The following is an 18,123-nucleotide window of genomic DNA, read 5'->3' on the forward strand; positions in this document are numbered from 1 at the left end:
CTTCACTTTCTTTTTTCCTATTAATGAAGTAACCAGCTTTTTTTTTTTTTTAGGATAAAAATTGCTTTCATTTCCCTCAACAAAAATGCAGCTACATACCTCCTACCTTTTCTAAAAAGAAAAAAACCCCACATCCTACTTTCCTTGCATACAGAGTGATTTCCTGTGTTGTTTTTATAGCTTTACTCACATATACTAATTAGAGTTCTTAACCCTTGGAAACTTTAATTTCTAGTGAAAACTAAGAAGTAAACAATTGTGAACTGTTGCACCAACATTCTTTAAATGGGTAAATTTATAAATATATTTCCTGATTGCTAGAAACATACTTTGCCTCATGGCACAGTTTTTTAATGTGGCACAAGATGTGTTTACCAACAGACCAAATATCTTTAGTTCCTCTGTAATGTGGTCAAAGGAAGGTAAACTTAAGAGTTGGTTAGCATTTAATGCTTCGGTATTTTATTTTATTTGGAAATGATCTAGACAGTCAGTGAATTTTACCATTAAACTTAACTTAGCAAAACTTTAAGGTTTCAAAGTACCAAAAATATTTGGAAAACTATTTTTAAGCAGACCTACCATAACACGTATTATTGCTGGAAAGTTCGCTTATGTCGTATTCCACTTACATTTATCTAAATTGTTTGCTCCCAACAGTTATGTTTAGATTTCCCATGAAAACTTCATTAGGACAGCAGACAAAATCACCCATCATCCCAAGCTACTTTTCTTGCTGTCAAATTTTGTAGCAGGAATAACATGAATTTATTTGACTAGTGAACCCAGTAGAATGAAAGTTGTTTACCTGCATTACCTTTAACACTGATAACTCTGAAGACATAACTATTTAAATTAAACTAAACTTTAACTAACTTTTATTTACCAAAGACTATCCCAGATCACATGAACTTGAAAACTTTTTGAGTTAGTTTCTCTTTTTATTTCTATATCTGAGTTTCAGGAATACTTAATTCAAAAGCACTTATTTTTAAGCCAACTAAACAGAATTCTTGTAGAAACTAATTTAGTAATACCATCCAGAGGTAGTAAAAAATATTATACGTCTACAACTTAAGTATGTAGATACATATAAACATACAGAAGAATGCAAGCATTCTTAGACCTTAGAGCCTTCATTTTAAAACTGTAGCCATGAGTCACGTACAGTAATATAAAACTCCCTAGTTTATAGAGAACAGTTAGATGCAAATGCTTTTTTTTCCCCCTTCAACCTTAGCCTGAATCTAGGCATTGTTTTCATTACCTCCTGAGGTGTTTCTGTTTCAAAGATGTGGTAAGATTTATGTCTTTGAGAGACGGAGAAAGAGCGTACGTTCTCTCCTAGCAGTTTTAGTGTCTTCTGCTCAGCTTTGACAGTGCCAATAAAACGCAGCAGCACTGTCCTGTAGGCAGGGGGAGCGCCCAGTAAAGATAACTCTCTGGACTTACGGTCAAACGGGGCCATTTCAGGGTGGGAAGTGAAGAGGAGGTCACCTGGGTCGCTGCGGTCGTGGAAATGATACACCCACTGGATCACGCCAACTTTGGCCAGCAGGAGACGAGCTTCATCTTAATGTTTTCCCTTCACTGTGAGCCTTGGCAGTGGTTGCGGTGGCGGGAGGATGGGCATGGCCCCGGGCAACAGATATGTGAGGAGAGGGAGGGCCCTGGTACGAAAGGCAGGGGCTCCAGGGGCCTGTGACTTCCCTTCACACTGGGGGCCTCCAGAACCCTGTCAGCTCTTCCCTTGGAGGCAATGACGGCTTGTGAGGCGTGCTTCTAGTTCTGCCTCATTCAGGGGAGAGCCTCGGGGCTCGTGATCTGCGGTGTCTCAGAGGCCACGAGCCTATAGCTCAGACGGATCTTTAAGAAAATTGTGGATTTTAGGGTCTTTAGAGTTACGGGCCAGTTGATGCACTTTGGTAGCTGTGGGTAACAATTCAGAGCCCGTTCCAAACAAGCAGACACAGGCCTGCGATAGCGGTTAGTTTCCCTCTGTCCTTCCCGCTGCATAAAATCTGTGAAGAAGCTTTCAATTTCAATTAGGGTGTAGTTTTTGATCTCTGTTTTCACTTCTTGATCTTCTCCTGTTCCCTTAATCTTATGTGTTGTTATCAGAAAATTCCGGATGACGTCACTATGTGCTCTCTTTGTGGGTGCTTGTTGCCTTTCTGGGGTGTACCCGAGAGATCCCTTGGGGATTGGGGTCTGCCTCCACTAGCGTGGTACGCACTGGGTCTCTGGGAAAAGCCCTTAGGTCTCTGGAGTGTGACACCAGGGTCTTGGCACGTCGGTGCGCGTGGCACTGAGCGACGCCCGGGAAGCTTCCGTGGGTTTTGCTTTTGTCAAGGAGCTGGAGCACCTCCCGAGGGTTCTTAGGGGCCCTGGCAGCAGATGTTCAGGACATTCATATCTGTCCACTAATGCTTTAGCAACATCACACCAGGGATTGGACCTAAACTAGCCCACGGGGTCAGGGGACAAAGAGTGACAGTAGCGACTGAAGTGGTGACATGGAGACAGTAGGCTTCTGTTGTATTTTCCCTCTGGTGGTGCCCTGGTTTCTGGTTGCAAGGCCATTTCACTCTTCTGGGTCAGGAGACGTCGCTGGGCACGACACACCGACTCAGTGGCTGCAGGCGGAGGTCTCCGTCCTCCTCACCTAAGGGAGCCTTTTCCTCCTGCCTTCAACCCAGAGCCTCTTCTTGCGATCCAGTCGCCCTTCCTGAGCTCTCCTTGGCCTTGAAGTGTGGAGGACCCTCATGTGCATTAATAGTCAATGGAAGCCTTGATAATTAGTGGTCTGATCGTCTCATTAGACTGTATGACCTTGATCATGCTACTCTGGGAATCATTGGATTATTATGGCAGCTGTGACTTTTTGGGTTGGATCCTGCAGGCAACACACAACAGAGGCAACATGGAAATCACATAGCAGCGTGGGAGACTGCCAGCAAGCGGTGCGCCCTTCCCAGATGGTGTCATGGCCTGAGTGAGGCGGTTAGTAAGCAGATTCAGGTAAAGGGCACTCCCCTCGGTTAATTGCAAGGGGAATGTGCAATCCTGCCCATGACACCAATAATTTCGTGCTGGTCTCAGCCAAGCAATAACGAATTCACGATTGGACCGGACCTTGTGGTTCTTATTACAATTGCAAGATGCCCTTCAGGAGTAACTGTCAGGAAACTTTGAAAAGATAAAGGTTTATTATTTACAAGGCTGGAAATGACACAGCACACCTGGTGCCACACAGCGAGGTCTCGGGGAGAGACAGCGTGCGGCCCTGGGGCTCTGCTTTTATTGGGGTTGAGGGTGAGGGCCTAGGGTTTCGAGGGCTCACTCTTTATTGATGAATTTAAAACATAAGAGTGGAAATTTAAAGTGTGCTAAGAGAAAAACCAAGTGGCCTAATGGCCAGTTATCAAAATCAACCGAGATCTCAGAAACAAAGGAACCTTGGGAGGGGGCGGCCCGGCTCTCCATCTAGTCGTGTGGCTGGCAGTGTGTTTATTTGTGCTAGCCAAAGCTTAAGTCGGGCACTTGTATTACAAAAAGAAAAGCCAACTGTTAGCGCTATGCTACACACAGCCTCATCTAGGATGAGGAAGATGATGGCCCACTGAGGATGAAGAGGCCACTTTCACTTATTTTAATTTCGAAAGGGGATGTGGGTGGAGGTGGGGCGTTTACAGCATTTCTTTCCCCGCTGGCTGTCCTTGGACTGAGTCCCCACGCAGGCATCGATGTTTACCTGGGTGCTTCTAGTATTATTCCCGGGTGATAAATTGCTCAGCAGTTCCCTGGCATGGTCCACGATTCCCCTGGGGTCATGAGACCCTTTTGTGGGGCCTGTGAGCTCTAAGCTATCTTCATAGCAAGACTGAAAAGTGATTTGCCTTTTTCACTGGGCTCAAGTTTGCACAGATGGTGCAAAAACCACAGTTGGCGAAGCTGTTGGCTCCTTAACAAGGATCCTGGGGGGCCCCACTGGGCCGGGCTCCCTCCTCCCCTCACTCCCCATGGAAAGAAGCACAGAGTCAATTAGGGACGTCCAGGGTGAATCAGCAAACATTCCTAATTTAACTGAATTTAGTCTCAGCCCCAGAGGGTGAGGAATGGGATGTCACACGAGCGTCCTGCTCACTCTGAGGGGCGATGCCACCCAGAAAGTGCTCTCCCGTGATGTCCAGGTGTGAGCTGAACTGGCGGCTTGAAACAACCACTGACGGATGGATGGGCTGTGGTTGTTCAGACCTGGGATCTGGGCAGACATTTTCTCCAAAGTGAACAAGGGACCCTGTCACTTCAAGGAAAACAAGGGACAGTCTTCGTTGCCGTGGTAAATTCCAGCTTTCAAGTGGAGATGAGAATTCTGGATGCTGTCGCTGTAAGTGAGAACAGCTTCCCGCCCTGAAGGCCTGTCTGAGGAGTGCGTGGTGAGGGTGCTGTGTTGGATGTGGGACGAGTCGGCCTGTGGGAGATCTGTGAAACTCTGTGAACCTTGCTTTCCACGCGACCAAGGCAGGCTGTCCCGGAATCAGGACAGAGCAAGATGGACCGAAGGTGGAGAGGGCACTGGTTGGGCTCACGTTCCAGATCGCAGCGCACCTTAAGAAACTGCCTCTTGTTGGGGTTCACTGTCATATCAAAGGAGACAGCCCACAATTATCCAAAAAGGCTCTTTACGTGCCCCTGCCTTTTCCAACTCCCGTAAAATCCGTGTGAAGCTGGATTTTCTCCATACACCTCAACCAAGATGACGTACGTAGTCTCCCCAGAGACTGAAGGCAGCCCAGCAATGAGATCCAGCTGCCCGCTGGGAAGGCTGACAGCAAGGAGATTGGCAAAAACGCGTATTAATGCCACTCTTCTCACTGATCTTTTTTGTTTTGGAAAATACAGTTATTTTTCACAAAAATGTTACTTACATTAACGTGTAATGTGGTTATTGTTATTTTTAACTGAAATACACATTTAAAAAATTTCTCAGTTTTAATGCCTAACATGGTAAACACGGGTAGATATCGCCACATAAACCAAAGCTCTTTGGGGCCCTCGGCACTTTTTAAGGTGTAAAGCGGTCCTGGGATGGAGGAGTTTGGCCCTGTCATCCGGGAGAGCAGAGGCTTAATCTTCCTGTCCCACTGGGGTGCCCCTTCTTGCCAACTGGAAAGCGTGCTCCTGGGCTCCCTAATACCTTCTTGGGGGGCTCTGATCTTGGGGCGTGTCGAGGCTGACCCACCCAGTACCCCCACTTGACAGAGCTGCCTCTGCTCTGGGCCCCTCCCCGAGGGGTCACAGCTCGGGGCTGGCTGCCCTGACCTACATTTGTTTATTTATTACCTAAAATAATTTTTCTCTCTCTTTTTAAAATTTTTATTTTTCTTTATTGTGGTAAAATACGCCTAAGATAAAATTTACCATCTTAACCACGTTTAAGTGCACAGTTCAGGGGCGTTAAGTATATTGACATTGTTGTGCAGCATCACACCATCCTTCTCCAGAACTTTCCATCTTCCCAAACTGAAACTCCGTCCCCATTAAACACTCACTGCCCATCCCCTCCCTCAGCCCCTGGCGCCCGCCACCCTACCTTCTGTCTCTATGAATTTGATGACTCCAGGGACCTCATATGAGTGGAATCAGACAGGATTTGTCCTTTTGTGGCTGGCTTGTTTCAGTCAGCGTGTCCTCAAGCTTTGTTCATGTTGTAGCACATGTCAGAGTTTCTTTCCTTTTTGAGGCTAACATCCCATGGATAGACCACATTTTGTGTATCCATTCTTCCATCGATGGACACTTGGGTTGCTTCCACGTCTTGGCCGTTGTGAATAATGCTGCTGTGAACTTGGGCGTCGAAAGACCTGGTTCAAGTCCCTGCTTTCACTTCTTTTGAGCGTGTTCCCAGTCGTGGGATACCCGGATCATATGGCAGTTCTATGTTTAATTTCTGGAGGAACCTCCATACTGTCTTGCACATCAGCTGCACCATTTTGCATTCCCACTAACAGCGCACAGGGTTCCAGTTTCTCCACGTCCTTGCCAACACTTGTTATTACCTGTTTTTTTTGTAACAGTTGGCCTGGTAGCTGTGATGCCCTGGCTTGAGGTCTCTTCTTGGAGGCCCCAGGGGCTTGGCCTTGATGCTGCAGGACCTGAGGCGGGTTTTCAGGTTAGGCCCCTTTGCCTCCCGATCAGACCCTCCCCCAGGCTCCTGCACCCCTCACTCGGGGCCCTCACCTTCCCTGGGGAGCCCCGTCCCTGGTGCCTGTCTGGTCAGTCGCTGAGGGGGCTGAGCTGCACTTGCCCTGGGGAGACCTCCCCAGGGATCGAGGTGTCGCACGGCCTCCTGTCCTTAGAAGGGTCTGCTAAGAGCTCCCCCACTGGGGCCCAGGGTGTCCACGTGTCTCAAGTCTCTGAACCGAGGCTTAGAGATTGGCTGGGATTCAGGCACAGGTCTCCCCTTCGAGCCGGAATCTGAGGGAATCTGGATCTCAACCCAGCGGGGCTGGGCACTGGACGCACTTTCTAGGGCTGACATTTGCCATCTTTATCATCTTCTTGCTTTATTGTGCTATTAAATTGTGTTAAGATGGCGTCAGACGTGCAGGCAGCAGGACTTTATGACCTTGGGGTGAGCCCGGAGCAGGCCAGGCCCTTTCCCTCTTTGCTCTGTGAGTGATGCTGAGGTCAACAGTGACGCTGAGGGAGCCCCTGACTCATGTGGCAGGAATTTGGAGAGGTGCCAAACGCTGTATTATTCCTTCTGTTCAGGCCCTGGAGAGTCATCACAGAAACTGGAAAATGCAGATGGAAGTGCCTTAGGCCTCTGACAGCTTCTGTGCCTCTCTGCGCTGTGTTTCCACCGTGGCACATGCTTAAGGACAATTTGTACCTGATTCTCTTTATTAAGTAATATCAACTTCTCTGGATATAAAGCGATCCATGTGCGCCAGAGGAACGTGGGAATTGCAGAAATGTGCAGAAAAGGCAGCTAGAACCCCCTCCTCAGCTTAGGCCCCACCCTCAGCAGCCTGGTGTCCCCGGTCCCAGCCCTACACGGGGGACCACCCACAGGCACTCCCACCGGCCACAGTCTCTTTGCTGAGGACCCTCGGGGCTCTCAGAAATGAGGGTGCACACCTTCGGCTATGAGTGACAGAGGCCTGCCTGGGAGGTGGAGCCTGGCCTGCACTGGCTGGGAGTCCTGCCTTGGGCCTCAGTCTCCCTCCCTGGCCTGGGCCAGCGGGCCGGTGGATGACGTGGACCTGTCCTCCTGGAGGCACAGTTGCTGGTCCCTATGGGCTGGCGAGGGTATTGCCCTCGCTGGGTTGCGCTGAGGTTTAAGTGGTGGCTGTGGGTCTCCCGGGCTGGCAGTGGGCACGTGGTCACTCCTGGGTTGTCCCAGGTCTCACCTCGAGTTGCTTTATGGCCTCTTTTCCAACAGTGTATCAGAGAAATTACATTAATCATTAAATATTCTCTGAGAACATGATTTTCAATGGCTGCAGAATATTCCGCGACACAGCCTCACCCCGCTTCTCTTGGCCACAGCCCGTTGGCAGGACAGTGGGGCTGCGGGCAGCCTGGTGTCTGGGAAATCCATGGGCTTCCTGCCTGTGCATGCTTCTGGAAGGGGCACCAGCTGGGCTCCCTCTGACCAGAGAGGCCCCCGTGGAGCTCAACCTTCTCCCGCCCCAGCCCCAGCCTCTGTCCGCACTCTTGACAGAAGGCTCTGGAAACGCCCTCCTTTAAAGCAACCGCGGAGTTGATGGCAAACACCGGGCTTGTTTTCTCTGCGTTTCCTGGAGACGGCTCTCTGGCGTATGTGGTCATGGACCCTTGCCATCTGCGACAGGTGAGGCTCAGGGAGGCGCAGGATGTGGGGCTCTGCCAGTGGCTCGGCCCTTCCTGTTGCGTTAGGAGCTGGAGGAACAACCACAGGGCTGGGGTGGCGATGCACGCGGCCCAGATGGACCTGAGCTGGAGCTTCATCCGTCACCTGCCCCCCATGAGCCCTGCCTGACCTGCGGGCCACGGTGACCTTTGGGGTCTCCTGGAATTGGAGTCAGTTCAGGACGGTGCCTGGTAGTCCCCGAAAGGTCTGAGGATGTCTCCGGCCCCTGTGCACAGTCGCCCTGGGTCCTCTGGGGACGGAGAGGAGCAAGAGTCACAGCGGCCATTTTCGGTAGTGTCCCGGGGTCCTCTGGAGGGGACCAGCCTCCCCTCCTTTTGAGGGCTCCGGTGTGTGAACAGGCTGCCATCTGGGATGGCAGAGGGGCCCCGACTCTGTTCTTATGGTTCAGGGTAGATGGTCGTTCACCTGACCTAGAACTTTTCTGCTTCTGACTCTGCTGCCCCTCATGTGCCCACCTGATCCTTGGGGGCTGTGGGCTCCACTTGCCCTGGCACCCGGGAGCCATCTCTCTCGCTGTTCTCAGGTCCCCCCACTTGGTGGCTGCAGTTTCTCACCTCGCATGGGGAAGAGCGGCCCCGAGCTCCTCAGGAGGCCCTGGCTCCCCTCACATGTCCAATCCTCACAGTCGCGGTGAAAGGAGCATCTTCTGGGTCCTCACAGGGGCGAGCAGGTCTTGCCTGGTAAATCTGTACTGACACCCACTCTCCCCAAGCCTGGGATCCTTCCTCTGCAGAAACCAAGGCCATTCCAGCCCTTCAGCCTCATTCAGAGCTGCCACCTCTGGGTCCGGGTTTCAGCCAAGCCTCCGGCCCAAGCGTGAGAGCCCTCCACCCCACGAGCAGTCAGTGAGCGTCCTGCTCAGTGGGCGCATGGCAGTGCCTTCGCCCGACCCTTTGTCACGCTGTCGTCTGTCAGCGCCTGCCCCCACTCCCTGTTCCCATGGGGCTCCCCGAGTTTCTCTGTGTGAGTTGGAAAAGTGAGGCAGTTCTTTAGGTGGCCTGTACCTATCACACTTTGTGCCCACTCTTGGGGTCCGGGGGACTTGAGCCTGCGCCCTGTGGGAATCAGCCTGGGGGCTTGTTTTGGGGAGGGGCTCAATCCTTCAGGACTTTCCTCTCTGATTTCTTCCTTTACTTTTACGCTCAGAAAGGTGTTCTTCCCCTAAAGATCAGATAAACATTTGACTCTATTTTCTTCTCACTCTTTTTTCAGGAACCTGCTTTTCTCCTTATTTTTACCAAATAAGCATTTCTCAAGTTATTCAACCTTCCTATTAAATATTATTTTGAAATTTAAAATTGTTCGTTTTTGAGTAGGCGAAGAGCGTGGCTTGCAAACAGCCTCCCTGTTCCCCTGCCCAGAGACGACCCTCGACCTTCTGAGAGAGAGTCTATACCCATGTGGATTCGTGTCTCACCGTGGCCGCAACAGAGGGCCACAAACCGGGGGGCTTTAAAACAACAGAGATGAACTCTCACAGTTCTGGAGGCCGGAAGTCGGACATCAAGGCATCGGCAGAGCTGTTCCTCCTGGAGGCTCCGGGGAGGGTCCTTCCTGCCTCTCCAGCTTCCGGTGGCCCAGGTGTTCCTAGGCTTGTGGCCACATCGCTCCAATCTCTGCCTCTGTCCTCATGTGGCTACTTTCCTGTGTCCCTCTGTGTGCCCTTTTCTGCCAGGACCCCCTAAATCCCCAGGAGGGTCTCATCTCGAGATCCTTAATTACACCATAAAGATCCTTTTGCATATAAGGTCACATTTGCGGTTTCCAGGTGGACACGCCTTTTGGGGAAACCGTCCAACCCAGACAGCGCAGGGGAGCAAGCACACGAGATCTCTCTCTTTCTGACGTACTTGGTAGCGTTCTCCAAACTCTGTTCTGCATCAGGCCAGGGGAGAAGGCGAGGGGCCTTTGGATCTGACACACTTTCAGCAGTATCTGACGAGACAGAAGGTGACAGTCCTCACCTGGTTTTCTGACCTGTGACGTGAGATCCGATATGGTAGGAAGGGCGAGCAGAGTGTGACTTTGCCTCTACGGCAGCCGAGCTGGTGAAGGGGAAGGCGTGTGGGCCGCTGCTGTAACTGCGGTGGGTGCCGCCCTTGAAGGCCACGGAGTTCGAAGGGACCTCATCGTGTCCCCATTCGCTTCGTGTGAATGGCCCCTGCAGCATGCCCGTGGATCAGGAAGGGAACCAAGTGTCACCCAAGCTTCTGCAGCTGCGCTTGAGGGGGCTTCTTGGTTAGAACAAATGAACACGGCCCCCGGCACGCGCTGTGGGTTACTTCTCTGTCACAAGTGTTCTTCTCTGTCGCCACAGAAAACCCGATCAGAAGCTGCTCCCGTTCACTGTCTTTAGCTTGTTTTTCCTGAGTTTAGGGAGGGAGCACACGTCGCCATGTCTGCACCTGGCAAGTCTTTGGGATCAGGGCAGGATGCTCTGCCTCCCTGGCTGGGTCCCTGCTTGGTCAGTGGCGTCAGGAATTTGGACAGACCTGGGGCTAAGACCCCCCTCCCCCAACGGAGCGATGAGTCTCTCCTTCCCGCCTCTCACCCCCAGCCCACCCCTCTGTGCTCTGCTCCACATGGCTCCTCCGCAGACCCCTCCAGCTGCTTCCCTATGGGCTCTGCCAACAAGAGGTGCTGGTGGAGGGCAGCGAGGGCCTCCTGCCCCTTTCGGCCCCGCACCAGCCACAGGGCACCTCCTCTCAGACACCAGCTCCAGCTGTGACGTGCCCTTGAGTCTGAGCCCCGGGTGTGAGGGTCTCCTCTGAGCACCTGGGGTCTGGGAACCACACCTCTCTCTCTCTGTTCTCCCAGCTCCAGGGGTATAGCCATGTCCCGCATTTACTGATGCAGGTTAGTTCTGGATCTCTCTTTGGTGCTCGCAGCCTTCCAACACCACATTACAACCCTGTGTTACATCACCTCTGTTTGAGACACCGGCATGGTTTAGGTTTCTCCGACTTGGCAGAAGTTTCTGTGCACATAGAATGTTCTATGGAGCTTCTCCTGGGCTCTACGGAGGGCTCAGCTCAGGGCCCGGAGTATTTGGAATGAAACCACAGGCATTTCTGCAGACTACTGTTCTGATTTTGGAAAGCAGGTCCCACCTTGCTCCTGGGCCCGGTGGGGCTGCCTGGCTTGGGACAACAAATGACCCTGCCAGCTGAGCTGCCATCAAGAACAGAGTCCTCTGCCCACCACACTGCGGGCTGGCCACAGAGTGCCATCAAGCAGAGGCAGTATCTGAGAATCAGTGGGAGCAGCTCCCAGAGGCCTGGGCAAGCAGTTCGAGGGTCCCTCCTCTCCCCCCGCTGCAATGGCCCTGCCTCCATCCACACCTGTGGCCTTGCAGGGAGTCCTCTGTGACCAGCTGACTGAAAACTGGGGCCTGGTTTTCAGGGGTTCTGCATGACACGCCGGCCGGCACCCCCTGAGATGGATGTTGGAGCATCCGTTCAATCAGGAGTGTCCCCGGGAACTCATGGCCAGAGACCAGAGTGTAAGGCAGAGAACTCAAGTGCTGTTACATCTGAGGGATGCACAGTAGGAGGCGCGCAGTGCAGGCGAAGCATCGAGCGAGTCGGGCTGCGCTGGGATGATCCATTCGTCTGGGGGCTGACCCGAGGCTGATGTAACTGCTTCTTAACAGGCCATTGGCCAGAGGGGAGAGGAAGGGGAGGGTTTGCCCACTGGTTGCTATCCTCCCACTGGTCTGAATGTCACCTCCTGGGTTGACTTTCTCAAACCAGGGGTGTGCATGAGTGGGTGCAGGCCAGGTACATGTGGACACGAGAGGGGAGCCCTGGGTGAGAGGGAGGGGCTCTCACGAGGTGTCTGCAGGAAACCCTTTGGAGGCCTCCCAGACCTGGCCGCCTAGAGGTCTCTGGAAGGAAGACGGGGGGCGGTCATAAGGGGTGCTGATTCTGCGGTGGTGAAGACCCCCGCAGACAGAGCTCTGGCTGGGGCATCGGTTGGCTTCTCACCTGGACCAAGAGGGGGCTGGGGGTCTGAATCTGCAGATTCCCAGAGAGTGGCTGAAGAGTCGATGGAATGCCCAGGGCCTGGAAAAACAGGATTGTAAGGCGAGGAGCCAGGAGGTCTTGGGAGTGGTGTGTGGGTGCAGGTGGGCAGAGAGGGTGGAGGTTTTTGTGTCCCATGTGAGTGTCCACTAGGGACTTTGCAGTGGAGGAGGCACCTGGCAATCAGGTGGACAGATGACCAGTGCGGGCGGGGGTCCGCAGCCTCTTTCTCTGCTCTCTGTGCTTGCTCAGTGGCTCCTGGACAGAGAGGCCCCTAGGGCAGCACAGAGGCTGTGCGTCGCTCAACCACACAATCTCCCTGCTGACCACAGTGCCTTTCTCCAGGCAGCAGGCCAGCCCCCGGTTCCCATCAATCATGGAAGGCCAGCAATTGGTCCCCACAGCATTTCTAGACATGGATTTGCTTTTCTTGCCCCCAGAGTTTCTGCCAGCAAATCATCCATGGACCCAGCAGCATCTCCTTCACCACCATCTGCCCCCATCCCTTTGGCTCCCTTCTTTCCTCAGAGGAAAGAGGCAGCAGGACTTCAAGCCACCAGCCTGGCTTCCCATCACCAGAGCCTGTCCCCTGGGAGCAGCTGTTCTGATGTCACGGCAGGACGGCCCGCTGCAGATCTGCTATGGTGCCAGGTGGGAGACTGCCCTTGAAGGGGTGGGGGGCCATCCCAGAGAGTGGACGGTATACTCGGAAGGAGTGTCCGGGGCTGTTTCTTGGAATCATGGGGGCAAGTTGCGGTGGCTCCCTTGCTGTTACACCTGGTCGCCTGCTCTTATAGTGTTGCTTTTCATTCTAGTTCTGAGGTCTTGGGTCCTAAGGGAGGACCACTCCCACCCAGGGACACTGAAGTGGCTGCTGGCCTTAGGTCAAGAGCGTCCCAGTGCTCTGTGCTGCCGCTGAACTGACAGGAAAGAGCGTGGAGTCGCCTCCTGTTGGGGTGATGGATCCTCGATACCGAGGGGAGTCAGGCTGTGGCTGTAACTGCATGGAATCCAGTGAGACCAGGGCTGAGACCAGATGACCGAGACCCTGGGCAGTAATAAACGCGTGTTTTTACAAATGTCTTGTCTTGACTAATTTAGACTCGCAGAATAGTTGCAGAAACAGTACAGAGATGAACAGGATGCCCCTTCCCCAGCTTCCCCTCATGGTCATCACGGCACGGTCACCCAAAAGAAGAAGTTCACCCCGGCGTGGGCTGTGACCTGCCTGCGGACTTTCCCCGGGTGCCGCCTGCTTCTCCGCCCGTGTCCCTCAGATTCCACATCTCGTTGATGGTCTTGTCTCCTTCGTCTCCTCCGATCTGTGACAGTTTCTCCTTCTTTCCTTGTCTCCCGAGACCTTGACACTTTCGAAGAGTCCCGGGCAGGGATTTTGTAGAACGTCCCTCAACTTGAGTTTGTTGGCTGCGTCCTCATGACCGGGTGGGATTTTGCAGAAGTGAAGTGCTCCTCCTGGTGCGTGGTGTCGGAGGGCAAGTGAAGCTGCTACATTGTATCACTGGCGGTGCCAACCTCCTTCACTTGGTTAAGAAGTGTCTGCCAGGTGTCTCACTGCGAAGTTCCATTTGACTACTTCTTAACTAGTGAATGTCTTCTGGAAGATACTTTGATTCTATGCAATAACTTGTTTCTCTTCAGACCTGGGCCCACTGATGGTAGGCTCCGTCAGTAGATCTGCCAGCAGCAACAATACCACGGTGTCTCACGGTGAATTCTACTTCCTCTTTTCTTCTTCATTAATCAATCAGAATTTTTTATAAGAATGAGCTGTTTCTCCTCATTTATTTATTTACTCAATCGTTTGTAGTACTATGGACTCATAGATATTTGTTGTATTCTTTGGGTTATAATCTCGGATTACAGTTATTTATTTGGTTGCTCAATTGTTTCAGCTCTGGCCACTGGGAGCTGCTTCACGCTGTCTCCTGCATCCTTTTGACATACCTCCATCCTTTTCTGAGCACTTCCTTATTTTCCGGCACCACAAAATGCTCCAGATTTATCTCACAATTTCCTTGCTCAGAAGGAAACTACTTCTCCAGGGAGCCCTGGTTCCTTTTATTGGACAATGGTATTTAGAAACCCAGATCTGGGCATCAGGTGTGGTCATTACTCCTGGGTGTCGTGTTTGCAGGCCATCTCACTGGACAACACTAGAAAAATGCATGTGTGCAGGCCAACTGAAATGCGCATATCTGTCATCTGTCTATCTTAACTGTGTATCTGTCTATCCGATTTATCTATCTATCTGTCATCTACTGTCTATCTATCCATTATCTATCTATCTATCATCTATCTATCTCTCCATCCGTCTATCAATCAATCATCTATCCAATGCTTATTGTTTTCAGCCATTGGAGTTGGATGCTTTGTTACGCAGCAATAGCTGACTGATACATGTGGCTAGGACTTGGCAAACTATATTTCCAGGCTCCTGGCCAGTAGGCTTCCTGGAAGGCACTGTTGGGAGGTGGGTGGGAGTGGGTGGGAAGAGGAGGGACTTCCTTTCTTTTTCCAGCTTTTTTCAGAGTCCCTTGAGTCACAGAGGATGACTCCTACTCCAGTCTCAGCTCCTTCAGGCACTCCTACCACCGGCTGTGCCAAACCCCCTGCGAGGCCGCTCCTCCCTGCTGATGGGTTCTGGGAGCCTCAGCTCTCCCTTTGTTGCCTCCAGCCCGGGGAGCAGAAGCTGCTTCCTGCTGCTCCTCATGTTGGTGCCTCAGAGCCTCGTTCTGCCCTCCCAGCCTCCAGCACCCATGGAACCCGTTCTCTGTACTGAACCACCTCTGTCTGAACAATAGATATATATATGTATGACAGGACAGTAATCAATACAGGGTGGATTTCCCAGGTCAGTCCAAGGTCCAAAGGCTGGACAAAGACCAGAGAGCAGGTGAGGGGTCTGAGCTTATCTTTGGGGTCCCCAGAGACAGAACTTCAGGAGGAGGGGCTCACAACATGTGGGATGCCCGAAAGCAGTATTTGAGGGGAAACATCGAGCACTAAACAGCTACAGAAGAAAAGAAGAAAGGTCTCACGTCAATGACCTCAGCTTCCACCTTAAGAAGTTAGAAAAGAAAAAGAAAAACAAATTAAGTCCAGAGTGAGCAGAGGAAAGGAATATCATTGATAAAATGAAGCAGAAAAAAACCCCAAAGCACTAGAGAAAACTCAGTGAATCCAAAAGCTGGTTCTTAGAGAAGATCAATAAAATTGACAAACCTCTAACCAGACCAATAGGAAAAAAGGAGAGAAGACACAAATTATCTATATTAGGAATGAGAGAGGTGACGTCACTACAAAATCTACAGATATTAGAAGGATAATAAGTGAGTATTATGGACAATTGTCTGCCAATAAACTTAGCAACTTAGACAAAAGGGACAAATTCCTGAAAGACATAATTTACCAAAGTTCACTCAAGAAGAAATAACTTGAAGAGCCCTATATATTAAAGAAATTGGGGGAAACCGGCCCCCCCCCCCCAAAACTCCCACAAAGAAAACTCCAGGCCCAGATGGCTTCACTGGTGAATTCTATCAAACATTTAAGGAAGAAAGAACACCAACTCTGCACAGACTTTTCTAGAAAAATTGAGAATGAGGGATACTTTCCAACTCTTACTCCAAGGCCAGTGTTACCTCAATGCCAAAACCACACAAAGACATTACAAGAAGAGAAAACTATGGACCAAAGTCCCTCATGAACATAGACGCAACAATCCTAAGCAAAATTTTAGCAAATTAAATTCAACAACATATGAAAATCATGACTGGATGGGATTTATTCCAGGAATGCGGGGTTGTTTTAACATTTCAAATCAGTCTAATTCACAACATGACCAGGCTAAAGAAGAAAAACCACACAATCTTCTCAACAGATGCAGGAAAAAGCATTTAACAAAATTCAACAGCCGTTTCGGGTAAAACTCTGAACAAACTAACAATGCGAGAGAACTTTCTCCACTGACCAGGGTGGCTACAAAAGCTTCAGGCTGACGGACACTGAGGGACCCAGTGCCTTTCTGCGACGCACCTGGTTTCAGGGGTCTGTTTACGTCAAAAGTGATCAAACTGACACTTATCCCACCTTCTCTATCCCAGGGGAGAACCAACCTTCTCAATCCCAGGGGAGATCCCACCTCCTCAATCCCAGGGGAGATCTCACCTTCTCAATCCTAGGCAGATCCCACCTTGTCTATCTCAGGGGAGATCCCACCTTCTCTATCCCAGGGGAGATCCCACCTTCTCAATCCTAGGCAGATCCCACCTTGTCTATCCCAGGGGAGATCCCACCTTCTCTGTCCTAGGCAGATCCCACCTTGTCTATCTTAGGGGAGATCCCACCTTCTCTATCCCAGGGGAGATCCCACCTTCTCTATCCCAGGGGAGATCCCACCTTCTCAATCCCATGGAAGACTCCCGCCTCTTGGACCCAGGGCAGAGAGGCTGTGCTGAGCTTCCTGGGTGCCCAGATCCCTCTGATCCCCACCAGGGCAGAGGGAGCCTGGCATGGAGAATCTCTGTCCCTTTTGTCCACGGAGGGGGCCCCTTCCTGAGTTTCCCCAGGGCTCAGTGCCAGCCTGTGGAGGCCCCATGGGGAAGTGGCATAAGGGCCTGCTGGCCCGGTGGCTCTGGTTTCCTAATCCTTGCTCCTCCTGGCTTGGGCCACACACTTGGCATCCCTCATGTGCCCAGGTCCCTGGGTCCCTGCAGAGAGGACGGTCCCTGGCCTGGGGCTGGTGGCACAGCAGCACAGGATGAGGGGTTCATCCTGGGAGCAGTGGGATCAGGGCCCTCGGTCCTGGTCACCCTCTCAGACCCTGGGGGACTTCCTCCAAGATGTCCTTGCCCTGCGGGGATCCCTTGGGAACTGTCAGGCGGCGTGAGAGTCCTCTTGGCCCTGGGCGCTGTCACTGTGGCATGGAAGGCCTGTCAGCAGAGGCTCAGGCACAGCGCTCAGGGATGGGCCGGGAGGTGTCAGGCCAGGGCTCAGATCCCAGTTCACACTTACTTCTGGTCGCTGCCTCTGCATCCCATGCCCCCCATCCCCTGGGCATCCCCGTTGTCCAGGGTCTCAATAACTGTGGAGATGAACCCCTTCCCACTCACCCCTGCCCCTGCAACTTGGGGACCAGTGGATTGGAATTCGAGGCTCCCCCCACCATCTGAACTTGCTGTCCACTCTCTTGCTGGCCAATGTCAGAAGCCAAATTCAGGATGCGTGTCTGTTTTCTGGAGGAAGAAAATATAGGGACGGGAGGGCCCCTGACCTCAGTTTACCCTCCTGGTGCACGGTGGGGCCTGCCTGTGCACTCCTGGGCTGGTCACCCTCTTGGCGGGGGGCAAGGGCTGCCTTGGCTAGTGGCTTCCAATGTTGGGGCAGGTACAAGTTCAAACGCCACACCATGATTCCTCAGGGCATTTCCAGACAGGTTTTGGGCTCAGCTCGAGGGTCTGAGATTCATCAGAGGCCACAACTCCTCTCTTTGGGGCAGGACCCTCCCACCGTGAGAGGTGTGGCCCCGGGGAGCCCAGGCAGGCTGTCCCTGCCCTCCAGCCCCATGTGGCCAGCACTCCGCTCTCCCCACACATCCTGGGGAGGCTGGGGTTGGGCAGGGCCTGTGCTGGGGGTCGGGCCGCCTCCCTACCAGCAGCAGCCCTGAGGCCTGTGCATGCCCGTGGCCATGTCTGGGACCCTTACCCCGTTCCCCACGGGATGGTCACTCGTGGCCTTGAGCCAGTTGCCCTGTGGCCCAGAGGACCGATTCCATAAAGCGTCACCTGGCTGGGTTCCCCAAGTTCTGATTACAGGTAATCCAGGGACTGGCTCAGCTTGGGGAAAGGAGGGGATTAGAGGGTGGGCTGGAGCCGGGGGCCCCTGATGGAGCTCAATAAGCTGCCAGCTGAGATGGGCTGGGAGCAGAGCCCACACTGAGATGGGGTGGCCCCCGGGACCCCACAGGAGCCCACACCCTCCCTGCCTTGGGGGGCTGGGTGCAGGGAGGGCAGGACCCCTGGTGGGGGGCGGCTGGAACCCAGGCAATCTCCCAACCAGGCTGAGCAGCTGGCGCTGCCCGAGCTCCGTGGGGCATTGGACCCGGTGTGCTGGGGGCCGTGGGGAACAGCAGCCTGCAGGACAGGCTCCTGGCAGCATCTC

This window comes from Equus przewalskii, chromosome 11 (genome assembly GCF_037783145.1).
Source record: "Equus przewalskii isolate Varuska chromosome 11, EquPr2, whole genome shotgun sequence".
NCBI classification, from domain to species: domain Eukaryota; kingdom Metazoa; phylum Chordata; class Mammalia; order Perissodactyla; family Equidae; genus Equus; species Equus przewalskii.